This window comes from Pinus tabuliformis, chromosome 6, assembly GCF_031772625.1.
Source record: "Pinus tabuliformis cultivar Carrire ecotype Pingquan chromosome 6, CPIR1, whole genome shotgun sequence".
Lineage (NCBI taxonomy): Eukaryota > Viridiplantae > Streptophyta > Pinopsida > Pinales > Pinaceae > Pinus > Pinus tabuliformis.
The window spans coordinates 851771020-851785751 of record NC_142292.1 but is presented as its reverse complement, the minus strand read 5'-3'; the positions used below and the strand labels follow the sequence as shown (position 1 = coordinate 851785751).

The window sequence follows — 14732 nt, the reverse complement described above, 5'->3', positions numbered from 1 at the left end:
GACTATAGCCCTATAGATTTCTTAACAAATAGAAAATTTCACAAAAAAGCTTGGGCTCCTGAGTTGTGAACCCAAATCAAAGCAAATCATAAAGTAAAAGGTGCACTAGAGAGGTAGAAAAAGAAAGCCAAAGAAAGGGGTAATTCATGCCTACACAATTTATCCCTTCTTACATCTATACACTCTAGATGTTGGGCCTACATTAGCTGATCACATTTTTGTGTCACCTTGCATTAAAATTTCTCCCACTCCACAACCACAATTCTCTAACGCACCTACCAATTGATGGGCTAACTTGGGACATGTCACTTCCTCTCGTGGGCTAGAAACACCTAAAAGGGTTATTGAGCTAGCCATCCTTAATATAAGGAGGTAACCTATTTATTGGCCCTGATCTAGATAGAAATTTGAAGGTGAGCTTTGTGTGAGGTATTACCATGCCCTAGAGCATTAGGTATGGTCCACTATGACCCATTTATGGTTATGGTACAGCAGTAGAGGCCTTTTAAGAGATGATTATACTCCTCTTCAACCACATTCCAGAGGCTGTTTTACACATTCCAAAGAGAAAATATCACCTTGCTAATGCAGCATTGCACCCAGAGAAAAGCGTTGGGCTATCTGATAGTTCCAAATCATACATGACACTCTGAAATGCTCCCAGATGCTAAAATGTTGAGCCCATGAATTTTGGTGTTGGATATATTAATGATGCCTCCAAATGGACCCAGGACACCCCCATACTAGCTTTCACACGGTTTCGTGGGTGTTGCTTGTTCTGAAGCCCAAATGATAACGATTTTCCTTGAGATGATAAGGTCGTGCTTGCACATCACCATTTGACACCAATGCTTGAGTAGGTTGGTGCCATGTCACCCTTCTTTCCCTCTAGAGGGTGACATATGTTGAAGAAAGTGTAACTAGGTTCGGTCTTCATAATGACATGATCTTTGTAAATGATGAAATAAAAGAAATAAAATTATTTGTGTGTGTCTTGCTACATGGGTTTCATGAGAAAGAGGTTTATTTGTTAGTGGCTCCCATTGAGAGCCTTAGGATTTATTAATTATTCAAAGAGTCAATGTCATGTATGAAGCTCTTCTTGAGCCTATGTTTAATGTATTCAAGTCTATAAAAACATGTAGAAGTCCTCCAAATGACAAGCACAATCCTCTTCGTCATGTCGACTTCAAGTAAAGATAAGACTTCATGTCGGCTTACAATTAAAAGACACATCTGTTCATTGGATCAAGTCAGCTAATTTATGGAGGACCAACAACTATTTATATGCTACTAGGGTCATCACAGAATTTCGGACAAGCATATCTGCAACTTCAAATGAGGACAGAATTTTGGATATCTATGCACCTTCGTGGGTAATCACAGTGAGTAAGAACAATCTCATGACCTCACAATCTTGGAGATCTCTGTTCTTCGAATAGGTAACACAAATATGAAGTTCTTCGGCTTCTTCATAGATTATAGTCTCAACCTCCTCCGTGGTTACAGTCTCGGCATAGATGTGATGACAAAGATCTCGGTGCAGGGAGAAAATGCAGTCACAATCTCCATTGTGATGATGATGATCTTCATGATCCAACGGTGACACATTTTGTCTTGGCATGCTTTCGAGACACAGTCATGATCTCGGCATGGTAATCTCAATCATGATCTTGATGAAGATGTAGTTTCAAGGTCATGATCTTGATGAAGATCTCAATGCAGCTCTCATATGTATGTATACATATCTCCGTATAGAGATCTTGTTGTTACAAGTAAGAAGCAGGAATGGTCTCAGTAAAGAAGCAACAATGATCTTAATGAAGGTGCAGTAGTGATGGCTTCAGTGTGGCAGCGATGATGATGAACTCAGCGGTGACAAAGAAGAGGATTGGTGTATTGGTCTTGGAGTGGCTTAATTAGGTCTAGGGTCATGATTTTGGTATTCGTCAATTGGAATCTCTATAAGAAGAATTTTGTGCAAGTTTTCCTCTCAAAGAGGGATAGGTTTTGGCCTTGGCAAAAAGCCAACATTTTGTGTTCTTGTGTCTTTTGTTTCGGTAGCTATTTGATGAACTATGAAGACACACTCTAATAACATCAAGAAGATTGTTTAATAAGGAAAAGTTTAAAATGCCTCACAAATAGTTATCATGACTAGAAGAATCTTATTAACCTTGATTGCCCTAGATTCTTCAACATGGTATCAAAGCTAAGGAGCTAAAGTCAAAGGAAGGGCAGAAAAGAGACATTCAAGGATCCAGTTTCAAGAAGAGACACTCAAGGATCAAGTTTCAAGAAGTAGTCTACAACAGCAAGAGCTTTTGTTTCCGAAGTCATCCTCAAAAGACCATCAAGCTCCTCATCAAGTTGTCTACAAAGCAATGTAGCTCAAAGGACCTCAAAAAAGAAGACTGCGTCATCTTGGAAAAAGTCGAAACCCTAGAAGCAGTTCTGATCTACACTACAAAAGAAGGTGAAGCATATTAAAGGCGAAAAGGCATTTTCATCATCTTCAAGGTTATAAATCAAGCAAGGATCGGCTCCTTACCCTAAAAGAAGATCTTCCAAGAAAGCAACAAATCATCCTCATCGAAAGGAGTAATATTTTCCATTGGAGAAAGGCTTTTTAATTTGAAAGAAGATCATCCAAGAAGAAGCTCTAATACATCTTCTTCAACCAGTGATCAAGTAGAAGAGTTCATCATCACTCATCAAGTAAGTATTTTTCATTCATTAATTTATTTGGTAAAATGACTTCATGGTTGCAAGGAGACCTATAAGTTGGATAGGTCATTAAAATTCCTTGCATAAGAAAGGAGGATAGATATAGTCCTCGGAAAAGAAGTCATTGATATCTATGGAAAAGTCTCTGAAGGTCAAGCATTGTTTGAATGCATGGAAAAGGATCAAGGGACTCATAGGATTCTTATGAAATCTGCCAAAGGTCGTCTCATCCCTATGTAGTTGGAGAGGAGACATAGAAGAGATATATGAAATGCTAATGCAGTGAAGAAGGTCATATCACTTAGACCTGATTGAAGGTATCAAAGAGTGAAGTATCTTCATGAGATCTTAATTGGGAGATCTGGGAAAGATGATAAGAAGATAATCATCATTGTTCTTAAATGCATTCACTAATAAGCAACGTAACAAATGTCCATAGACAAGAAGGTTACCTCATTCGACAACTTGTGGTCTCTATGATAGATAGAAAAAGATAAGTTGAGGGCAAAAGTGTTGAAGGTTAAAGAACTCAAAAATTTGTAGAAAGGAAAGGAAAGTTTTGTCCTCAAACAAGACAGAACAGTATAGCTAAGATTCAATGTTATAGAAAGAAAAGCCAATATCACCGGAAAGATGGAGAAAGTTGAAGAAAAGGGCCAAGAAAAAAGGGAGTAATAGATCTCTACTATGATTGAGATGGTATCCCTCACAAAAGGGTCCTATCATAAAATCCTAAGTCTTTTGTTAAAGATATCACCATGATAATAAGATGCATCATGGGAGCATCGGAAGCAAGAGCTCGTGATATCGCCATGGGGAATCATGAAGGACATAACGATCAAAATCTATGGTAGTAAAACATGTGGGATATAGCTCTTGGGAACCTCATTGGACATTGAAGGAAAGGAAGAAGTCATCCAAGGCAAGGCTCATCATACAAAAAGGAAACATATGCCAGATGGGGATATACAAGATCCTCAAGATTCTCTAATGGAATCCTCATCAGAGGGTTCACTAATCTAGAAAGGAAGCAAGTGTTTCATCCGAAACTCCAACTTGTGGAATTCATAGATGATGGTATGATGACATGAGAGGTAAAGCGGATCAAGGGATTGAAGATATTTTCTATCAAAAAAGTTGTTGGAAGAAGCCTAGATGACCTATAGGTAAAATGAGATATGTATGTTTGTATTTAATATTATAAAGTCGTGTCGTATGGTTGCAGGTAACATGGATCACTACTTCTATCTTGAGAAGCATGATCAAGAGAAAAAGGATCTCCTCCTCTGAAAGAATGTAGAAAGGCATATGTCACACTAGATGAAATCAACATAATATGTCCTCGTATGAAGTATGAGGTGGTTGACTATAATTAAGAAACTCTGATTGGAAGCTCCTAGGAATGGAATGTGTGAGGTAGGAAGAGATCGTGAGATATGCAACCATGATAAATGCAATCAACATCCAAAAGACCAAGAATATTTGACGAGGAAATCTCCCGAAAAGATATGAAGGCTCTGATGAAAGTCTGAAAAAGATGGAAACCCTTGACAATGGATATCTTTGGGAGATGTGTCAACATGTATGCAGGATGTTGATACCTACAGGAAGATGTCATGATGAAGAGCCATCTTGGAAGGTACTATTTGACTTAATGTTATGTTTTGATTTCTTGAATAATATCTCGATGTGTTCATGCAGGGCTACTGGAACAAGAGTTTTAAGTACAAGTACAACTAGCATTCATGTGGTGGATGGAAATTTCTGAAAGCAACATGATGAGGAAGAAGTAGACATATGACGAAGGTCGCATATATGTATCAAGAAGGCCACTTTCCATGAAGAAAGGAATGACATGACAAACCAAGAAGGAATGTGATGGATGGCTAATGCCGTATGAGGAAGAAGCTCGACTGAATTTCATGACATCAAGGAAAGAAATTGATCAAGCAGCTGAAGGACCGACGAAGAAGAAGTCGTTGATGAAAAGGAGACTCCCTAGTTAAGAGGGAGCTCTGACAAGTCCCTAATTGAGAGGGAGCTTGGGCAAGTTCCTAGTCAGAGGAAACTTGGGTACATTCCTTTACAAGAATGGGCATGTCTTCCCTAGTTAAGAGGGAGAGATAGACACAACATTCTTGTCTTCACTTGGGAAGAAAGAATGGAGGATTGGGTAATCATCTGGCATCCGATGCTCTTTGAAGTTGTGTAGGGCATCCAAGATAAGAGTAAGCAAAAGGATCGATATTCTTTGAGGGCTGGGAACCCAAGATAAGAATAGTCCTAGAAGGTCATACTCAGTGAACACTTGGGTGGGTATGTACCTTGAGAGACAATGATGAAAGTGTCTATAGTCATTGGTCTCGCCAACATTGTGCTCTTATCTGATGAGAAATAGAGGTGACAACCAAGGCCTTGATGTGGAAACAATGTTGGTTACTATGATGTTATATAGATGGGTTACCAATCTGATTCTTCTTATGAGAAATTCTTCAGATTGAGAATGACCAAGTACCATTATGAATACCTCCCTAGTTAAGAGGAAGTGTTGAAGAAAGTTTAACTAGGTTCGGTCTTCATAATGACATGATCTTTGTAAATGATGAAATAGAAGAAATAAAATTATTTTTGTATGCCTTGCTACATGGGTTTCGTGAGCAAGAGGTTTATTTGTTAGTGGTTCCCATTAAGAGCTTTAGGATTTATTAATAAATCAAAGAGTCAATGTCATGTATGAAGAAGCTCTTCTTGAGCCTATGTCTAATGTATTCAAGTCTATAAAAACATGTAAAAGTCCTCCAAATGACAAGCACAATCCTCTTCGTCATGTCGACTTCAAGTAAAGATAAGATCTTCATGTCAGCTTACAATTAAAAGACACGACCCTTCGTTGGATCTAGTTGGCTAATTTATCGACGACCAACCACTATTTATATGTGGCTATGGTCATCACAGAATTTCGGACAAGCATCTCTGCAACTTCGGATGAGTACAGGATTTCGGAAACCTCGACACCTTCGTGGGTAATCACAGTGAGTATGTTATGAAACTAGCTCACAAAAAGATAGAAAAGATAGATCAACGCCTTAGAATTCAGCCTCTTCAAGGGGGCAACCTCCTTTATATTACACAAATGAATGATTCTTTGATGATTCAAATGACAAAACCTCTTTTTTACATATAGGAGTCTAAGGAGTCAAAATATAACCCAGCCGACCTAACAATAATAATATAAGGCACAAAAATAACAATAAAGGGATTCTATGGGGCACAGTAATAACAATATGGGGACAATAGGGGCACAACAATGTTAATAAGGGATACAACTACAATAGTAATGGGGTAATCACTAGTATTATAAGGACCTAACATGCTCCTCTCCTTCAAAAGAGTGTTTTCCTCAACGCTTGAGTAGTTATGGATGCTTCTGTATAAAATTCTCATGCTCCGATGTGGAATCTTCAGTGGATAAGTTCTTCCACTTGATCAGATACTCCGAAATTGATCGATTTCGTAGCTGTCGAGTTCTTGTTTCTGTGACTAGTTCCGGTTCCAATATAATTTTTCCTTCCTTGTCAAGTTCTGGCAATATTGTTTGAACTGGGAGCTTGTCACCTATAACCTTCTTTAAACATGAAACATGGAAAACTGGGTGCACTCGAGAAGCTGCAGGAAGCTCCAATTTGTATGCCATAGTACCAATCTTTCGCAACACCTTGTACGAACCATAATACTTTGGTGATAATTTATTATCCTTCTTAGCTTGCTTGAGGGAAATTTGTTTATATGGTTGTAGCCGTAGGAATACCCAATCACCGACATCAAAACTTCTTTCGCTGCGATGTTGATCTGCCTGTTGTTTCATTCTCTTCTGCGCCAACACGAGGTTATCCTTTAAGAGTTGGAGGACTTGTTGTTGATGTTTGATGTGATGTTCCACTACTTGAACCTTAGAATTTTCTCTTAAATATGATGTGATGGATGGTGGCTGATATCCATAAAGTGTCATAAATGGGGTCATTTTTGTTGTTGTATGGAAGGAAGTGTTATACCACCATTCAGCGAGAGGCAACCATTTGACCCATTGTGTCTATTTATCAAATACAAAGCAACGAAGATATCCTTCCAAACATTTGTTTACTATCTCAGTTTGCCCATCAGATTGAGGATGATAAGATGAGCTATGAGCTAACTGAGTACCGAGACAAGAAAATAATTCTGTCCAAAAATTTCTGGTGAAAATGGGATCTCTGTCACTTACAATAATCTTTGGGTTTCCATGTAGCTTTTGAATTGTTTCCATAAATGCAGTAGAAACTGTACTGGCTTTAAATGGATGTGATAATGCACAAAAGTGTGCATACTTGGTAAGTCTGTCAACTACCACCATGATGACACTCTTTCCCTCAGACTTGGGTAACCCTGTGATAAAATCCATTGAAACCTCCTCCCAACATTGGCTTGGAATGGATAAAGGTCGTAATAGACTCGGGGTCTTAATTGTTTCAACTTTATTTTGTTGGCAAACCAAACATTTCGCCACAAACTTTTGAATATCTGATTTAAGGCCATCCCAAAAAAATTCCTTCTTAACCCTGTGGTAAGTTTTTAAAAATCCTAAGTGCCCTCCTAAGGGAGAAGTGTGCAATTCCATAAGAATCTTTTGTTTGAGTTGGGAATTCTTACAAAGGTATAAGCGATCTTTGTACCATAACGAATCATTTTTCCAGCTAAATGTATCAGATGTACTAGAATCTTGTTGTAACTTTCGAATAAGTGCCCACACTTCTTCATCATTCTTCCATTCCTTCCTTGCTTCGTTTATCCAATCTGGTTGGATAATAGAAATGGCGCACAACAATGCTTCCACATCCTCATCCTTTCTTGAGAGTGCATCTGCCACCACATTTTGCTTCCCTTTTTTGTAGATGATTTCAAAGTCATAACCCAACATCTTTGTGACCCACTTTGTTGCTCTTCAGAGGATAATCTTTGTTCTAAAAAGTATTTAAGGCTATCATGATCCGTTTTTACCTTGAAGTGTCTTCCCATTAGGTAGGGTCGCCATTTCTTAAGTGCATGTAGTATTGCCAACATTTCCTTCTCATAAATAGCTTTGTGTAAAAACTTTCCCTTGATTGGACGACTTTCAAAAGCAATGGGTCTTTCATCTTGCATTAAAACAGCACCAATTCCATTTCTTGAAGCATCACATTCCACAATAAAGGTTTTTGTGAAGTCCGGTATAGCTAAGACCGGTGCTTGGCACATTGCCTCTTTAAGATGTTTGAAAGCCTTTGTTGCTTCTGGAGTCCATGAAAATGCATCTTTCTTCAATAATGTTGTTAGAGGTGCTACTATTCTCCCATAATTCTTAACAAACTTGCGATAATACCCTGTCAACCCGAGAAATCCTCGCAGATGCTTTATGGATGTGGGGATTTTCCATTCCTTAATGGCTTTAATTTTGCTAGGGTCTACCTTAACTCCTTCATGAAATACAATATGAGCCAGATATTCCACCTCTTGTACTCCAAAGAAACATTTGGATCTTTTTGCATATAATTGTTTCTCCTCCAATAGTTGTAGCACCCTGTCAACATGTTCAACATGATCCTTCCAAGACTTGTTGTAGATTAGTATATCATCAAAAAATACTAACACAAATTTTCCAAGGAAGGGTTTGAAAATGGAATTCATCAGACCTTGAAATGTAGAAGGTGCATTGGTAAGGCCAAAAGGCATGACCAAAAATTCATAATGACCCTCATGAGTTCTAAATGTTGTTTTCGGAATGTCTTCAATCTTCATTCTGATTTGATGATATCCTGAACGAAGATCCAACTTGGTGAAGTAAATTGATCCATGCAATTCATCCAGTAATTCATCAATGACAGGAATGGGAAACTTATCTTTAATAGTGAGCTTGTTGAGCTCCCTATAATCCGGACACATGCGCCATGATCCATCCTTCTTGTGCACCAATACTACTGGAGCAGAGAAAGAACTTTGACTAGGTTGAATTATACTGGCCTCTAGCATTTCTGCAACCATACGTTCAATTTCACTCTTTTGGGCATAGGGATATCTGTACGGCCTGATGTTTGGAGGAACACTTCCTGGAATCAGATGAATAGCATGATCATGATCACGAATAGGTGGGAGACCTTTCGGAGTCTCAAATACCTTGGAATGATTGTCCAAGACTTTTTGGAGATCTGGAGAAATAGATGATTTCGATGTGGAAACATCTAGCGAACATAATTGTGCAATTACACCTCTTTGTTCCTTTTTTAGAAGCTTTGTCATACCGTTAGAGCTGATTATCTTTCCCGATTTCCCTACAATACCCCTTAATTCAACTTCCTTTCCTTCCGCAGAAAATTTCATGAAAAGTTCTTGAAAATTAAAAGCTATTGTACCCAAGGATTGTAGCCATTGGACTCCTAATACAACATCAACACCTCCCATTGGAATGGAAAGCATTGGGCTAGTCAATACATATTCTCCCATGGATAGTTTGATATTATGGCACTTTCTAGAGCAATTTATTGTTCCTCCATTTGCAACCATCACTTGACACTCTGGTGCTAGATATAAGAAGCAATTCAATTCTTTTGCAACCTTACAATGAATAAAATTGTGGGTACTTCCTGAATCAATCAACACTATTACCTTTTTCTTCTTGATTTGTCCTTCTATCTTGATGGTTTGAAGAGTGGTAATTCCAGCCAATGCATTACAAGATATGGTCGGATTCATTTCTTCTTTATCTAGGCTTTGTTCCTGGAGTATATCCTCTTCTTTTGACCTTTCTTGCTCCTTTTCTTTTTCTTCTTCACAATCTATGTAGAATAATTTCTTCTCAGCACACTTATGACCTTTAGTGTATTTGTTATCACAACTGTAACAAAGCCCTTTTGCTCTTTTTTCTTCCAATTGTTGTGGTGTCAACCTTATAGGTTGTGGAAGACTAAGGGCAACAACACTTCTATCTTTATAGTTGTGAGTGGTATGCTTCCTGGTTGCCATAATTTTGCTTTCCATTTTTCTTGCTAACCTGAATGCCTTTTCTAATGAATCAGGTTCCCAAAGGCGAACATCATGTTGGATATTATCCATTAAAGTCCCTATGAACACATCAATCCTATGCTCCTCTGGAATATTTTTTACCCTTATGTTCAATTTTTGGAACTCCTCATTGTGCTCCATTATTGAACCCTTTTGTTTGAGACTTATCAATTGGCTAAAAAAAAGTGTTGCGTTTTGTATCCTCATAATGTACTGTCAATTCTTCCGTAAAAATTGCCCAAGTGATAATTTGTTTACGAGAGCAAAGCCATTAATACCATACAAACTGATTTGGTTCCAAATATAAAGTTGCAATACGTACCTTTTGTGTGTTTTGCACATTATTGAGATCGAAAAATTGCTTCATTTGTAATATCCATGTTGCGGGATCCTTGCCATCAAACTTCCTCATATCGATTTTTGGAATATGGTGGGTCTTCGATCCAACATTAGAGTCTATGAAATCATTATTAACATTTCTTTTGTTCGCATCATGAGTTTCCTTTACTACCCTTTCACCATTATTAAGTATTTCTTGTAGAAAATTTGTCAAATCTGCCTTCAAATCTATCTTCAAATCGTCAATCTTAGCTTCCACGCCATTTATCTTAGCTTCTGTTAGCTTTTGTGAGAATGAAATTTGTTGCACTTGGTCTTGTAATTTTGATATATCATGTAGCATTTCTTCCTCTTCTTCATGAGTCATGCTAGAGCTTTCAGGTTGCTTACTAGGTGTTTGCATTTTCCTTCCTCGGGGCATCAGTTACCAATAATAATGCTCTACTATGCCCTTTGAATTCCTTCAAAATAATTTTTCAAACCAAGCTTAAGCAAAAATTTAAAAAAATCTACACACCTTTTTTCACTTTGTAGGAGCTCGATATTGCCTCTAATGTATCTCTGTAATTTTGGATCATCCAGTTCTGAAATTGCGACCTGTAGTAGCCCTCTGTGTCCTCTTTCCAATGCCACTAGTCTAATCCCAATTGGATTCTCCAAGGAAGAGTTATGTCAAATCTCCCACAGTGACCTGATTATAAACTAGTTTAGAAGAGCGAACTTGTATGACGTGCCACGTGTCCTTGTTTCGACCTTTGGCTCTGAAAAATATATACAAGAAACTACAGTCCGTCCTCTTTCTGTACCTTCTTACGAAATTTCAATCCGATGCTCAGAGAGAAAGTTATGACGATTTTCCCCAGGTCACCTGTTTGGAATGTAATTCAGGAGTCTGCAAAAAGACCAACTTCCTCAGATCATATCTCCGCAAATATAGCGCGAAAAGCTCTGAAATTCGGACCCAAAGTTTAGTGCGATTTCTTCTCAAATGGGTTTTTGCGCTTCTGAAATGTCGCAGAAAAAAGTTATAGCGAAAATGCCACGATGACCTATTTGGAGCAGCGAAACCCTAGAATCCAAAGCTCTGATACCAAATGTTATGAAACCAGCTCACAAAAAGATAGATCAACGCCTTAGAATTCAGCCTCTTCGAGGGGGCAACCTCCTTTACATTACACAAATGAATGATTCTTTGATGATTCAAATGACAAAACCTCCTTTCTATATATACGAGTCTAAGGAGTCACAATATAACCCAGCCGACCTAACAATAATAATATAAAGGCACAAAAATAACAATAGAAGGATTCTATGGGGCATAGTAATAACAATATGGGGACAATAGGGGCACAACAATGTTAATAAGAGATACAACTACAATAGTAATGGGGTAATCACTAGTATTATAGGGACCTAACAGAGTAAGAACAGTCTCATGACCTCGCAATCTCGGAGATATTTGCTCTTTGAATAGGTAACACAGAGATGAAGTTCTTTGGCCTCTTCAAAGATTACAGTCTCAACCTCCTCAGTGATTACAGTCTAGGCATAGGTGTGATGATAAAGATCTCGGTGTAGGGAGAAAATGCAATCACAGTCTTTGTTGTGATGATGATGATCTCAATGTTCCAACAGTGACACATTCTGTCTCGGCATGCTTTCTAAACACATTCATGATCTCAGCATAGTAATCTCAGTCATGATCTTCATGAAGATGTAGTTTCAAGATCATGATCTTGATGAAGATCTCAATGCAATTCTCATATGTATGTATAAATATCTCAATATAGAGATCTCGTTGTTACAAAGAAGGAGCAGCAATTGGTGTCTTAGTCTTGGAGTGGCATAATAGGTCAAAGGTCATGGTCTTGGTATTCGTCAATTGGAGTCTCTATAAGAAGAATTTTGTGCGGGTTTTCCTCTCAAGGAGTAAGAGGTTTTGGCCCCGACAGAAAGCCAACATCTTGTGTTCTTGTCTCTTTTGTTTTGGTAGCTATTTGATGAAATAAGAAGACACACTAATAACATCAAGAGAAGATTGTGCTATTAAGGAAAAGTTTAAAATGCCTCACAAATAGTTATCATGACTAGAAGAATCTTATTAACCTTGATTGCCCTAGATTCTTCAACAACATAGGGCACCATGGTGATGATGTCTTGGTTTGGAGGTGCTTTAGAGGCATTCCCAGGAACATAGAGCTACTAATTAGCCTATTTAACACGTCTGCCATTTTGAGCTCCTTTGGAGGATGATGTCATAGTGGAGGCAGCTTTTCTCCCACACGTGTGGGCTCTTTGGGCATTATTTTTATATTTTTGAGCCAAGAGGTTAGCTTGTAACCTCACATTTGTTGAACACTCAAACTAAACTTCTAATTAGGGCCTTTACTTGTATTTTTTTTTTAAAAATAAGGGTTCTAAGCTTCATTTCAATAGACGCTCCCTTTATTTCATTTCATCATCCCACATTTTATCACTCTTCTCTACAAAAGAGTGTGAATTAGTCCTTTTTCACCACTTGGACAAGAAGATACTTTTCAATTGTGTGAATTCCTTGTGCAGATGGTATTTTGCATGGAGATGTTTTGTTGGGATTGAAAGAAGTGTTTCTTTAGAGAATTTGTAAGTTTCATGCTTCGTCTTCCATATTTTGTATATTGTATGTGTGAAGTAGGGTTTCTATTTATGCCACGACTAAATGCTAAATCTATATTGAAATATTGCTCCATTATTGCATACGAAATTGTTCTCACTTAAAGCTTATAAGGAAACTCTAATTTGTGCATTCCTTATATTTAATTTCTCCCCTCACAAGGAAAATAGTTAGGGTTTTAAAATTGGATGCCCTAGTCATCGCCCCTACTCCATCAGGACCTTTGCAAGGAATTTCAACCTTAAAAGTCTCCATTAAGGCCATTTGGGATAAGGTATTAATCCTTATGGTGTTGATCATCCACAAAATTTATTAAATTTCCTCTTCGTTTGCTTTTTCCTAGGCATCTAGGGTTATCCAATAGGGTTTTAAGACAGATTTATGCATAGAAAGAGAATATGTGTTGTATGTTTGTGGCTCATAAATTACGAATTGCATCAATAACTTACATTAAAGTAAAATTTAGCATTGTGCATGGTTAAATCCTTCCTTATTAGGACTCGCATCTTCCCAATTTGTTGTCTATGGATACTTTTCAGCCATAAAAATCAATTTCCCAACCCTAATCCCAGTTTCTATTGGAAGGCCGTTGTTTCTTTTTGTTGATTATCCTTGAAAGGCTTTTTGTTTAGCTGTTATATGACATTTTGCACCCTATCGCTACAAATCAATCAAACCCTAACTTATAACAGATGTATCTTTGGTCTAGGTGTAGAGTCCTTGAACCCTAGCATAGAACATCTAAGCCTTTCATGGCTTTGCTGATACTTTATCCTATTTAATATGTTAGTTTTTGTAGTATCGGAGGTGTTCTAGTCTCGAAACTTTGTGGAGAGGCTAAAACAAGGAGTTCTCCATAAGCCAGAAACCGTTTCTGGAAATTCCACCTAGAAGTGTCTCAATTAGATTATTAGCCTATTTTTAAATGTTTCCTAAGTCTAAACTTAGGAAAATTGGTTAATTAATAAGAATTAATTGAGATAAGGTGTGAATTATCTAGAAATTCACACAGATCGACAGGGAAATAATCTTAGCCATCGATTAAGGTTTAATCTTGGTCGTTGGAGTCCCAACCAAAGATTATAAAAAGAAGTCGATGGGTAGATGGAGAACACACACTTGAGATCGATTCCCTTGGAGAGTTCGATTTTCCAGAGGAAGCAACAGGAAGAGTTTGAGCCGGAGAAAGAAGCAGAGACAGAGAAGGGCAGGGACAGTGAATTCAAAGGAAACATTTTCCAGATCCGAAGAGTCAGCAGCAGAAGGGTCGTATTTTTGAGTGGAGCTGTGCAGAGGCAGCATAGAAGGCTTCAGAGGGAGATCAATTTTGTTGAAGGAGAGAGAATTTCAGTTGTTGTTGGTCCGGAAATTGCCCTGGAGACCAAGCGAATTTCTCCCAAAGGCAGAGTCAGCCAAGACGTCATTTTTTCTTGCAATTTCGGACTTGGCGAGTTAGGGTTTGCACAAGCACTCCGTAGAGGCTCATGCAGAGGTCATACGACTAGCTAGATTTGTCAGTTATCATAGCATGATCATGCATGCTGTTGAGGTATTTTCCTCACAGATATTTCAGCCAGATTATTTTGTTGTTTGGATTGTCAGTTGGGCATCCATAGATTGTACTCAAAATTTCACTACTACTTAATAATAAAAACCCTCAGTTGTTGCACCTGTTTTCCCAAGTTGGGTTTTTCCGGGGACATTTGTCCAAAAATAATTGTCATTTTTTTGTGTTTTTGTGTGCTAGAATATTTCTTAGTTTCCAGCGTTATTATCTTCCACAGTTTTATTTGTGAAGGTTGTAGTGTGATTTATTTGATATTTGTCATAGCAAATAAACTGTTAATTAATTAAGAATTAGAAGAATTAATACCAATTGTTGCAATTGGATTTCAAACTTGAAATTTTCAAATGGTATTGGAGCGTGATTGATTAGACAGGG

General features: G+C 37.8%; 1 protein-coding gene across 1 annotated transcript in view; it reads right to left on the bottom strand.

Moving 5' to 3' along the window:
• Positions 1 to 14732, bottom strand: part of LOC149261567 (putative RNA-dependent RNA polymerase 5) — a 545994-nt gene that overhangs the window by 414925 nt on the left and 116337 nt on the right. The window lies entirely within an intron of this gene.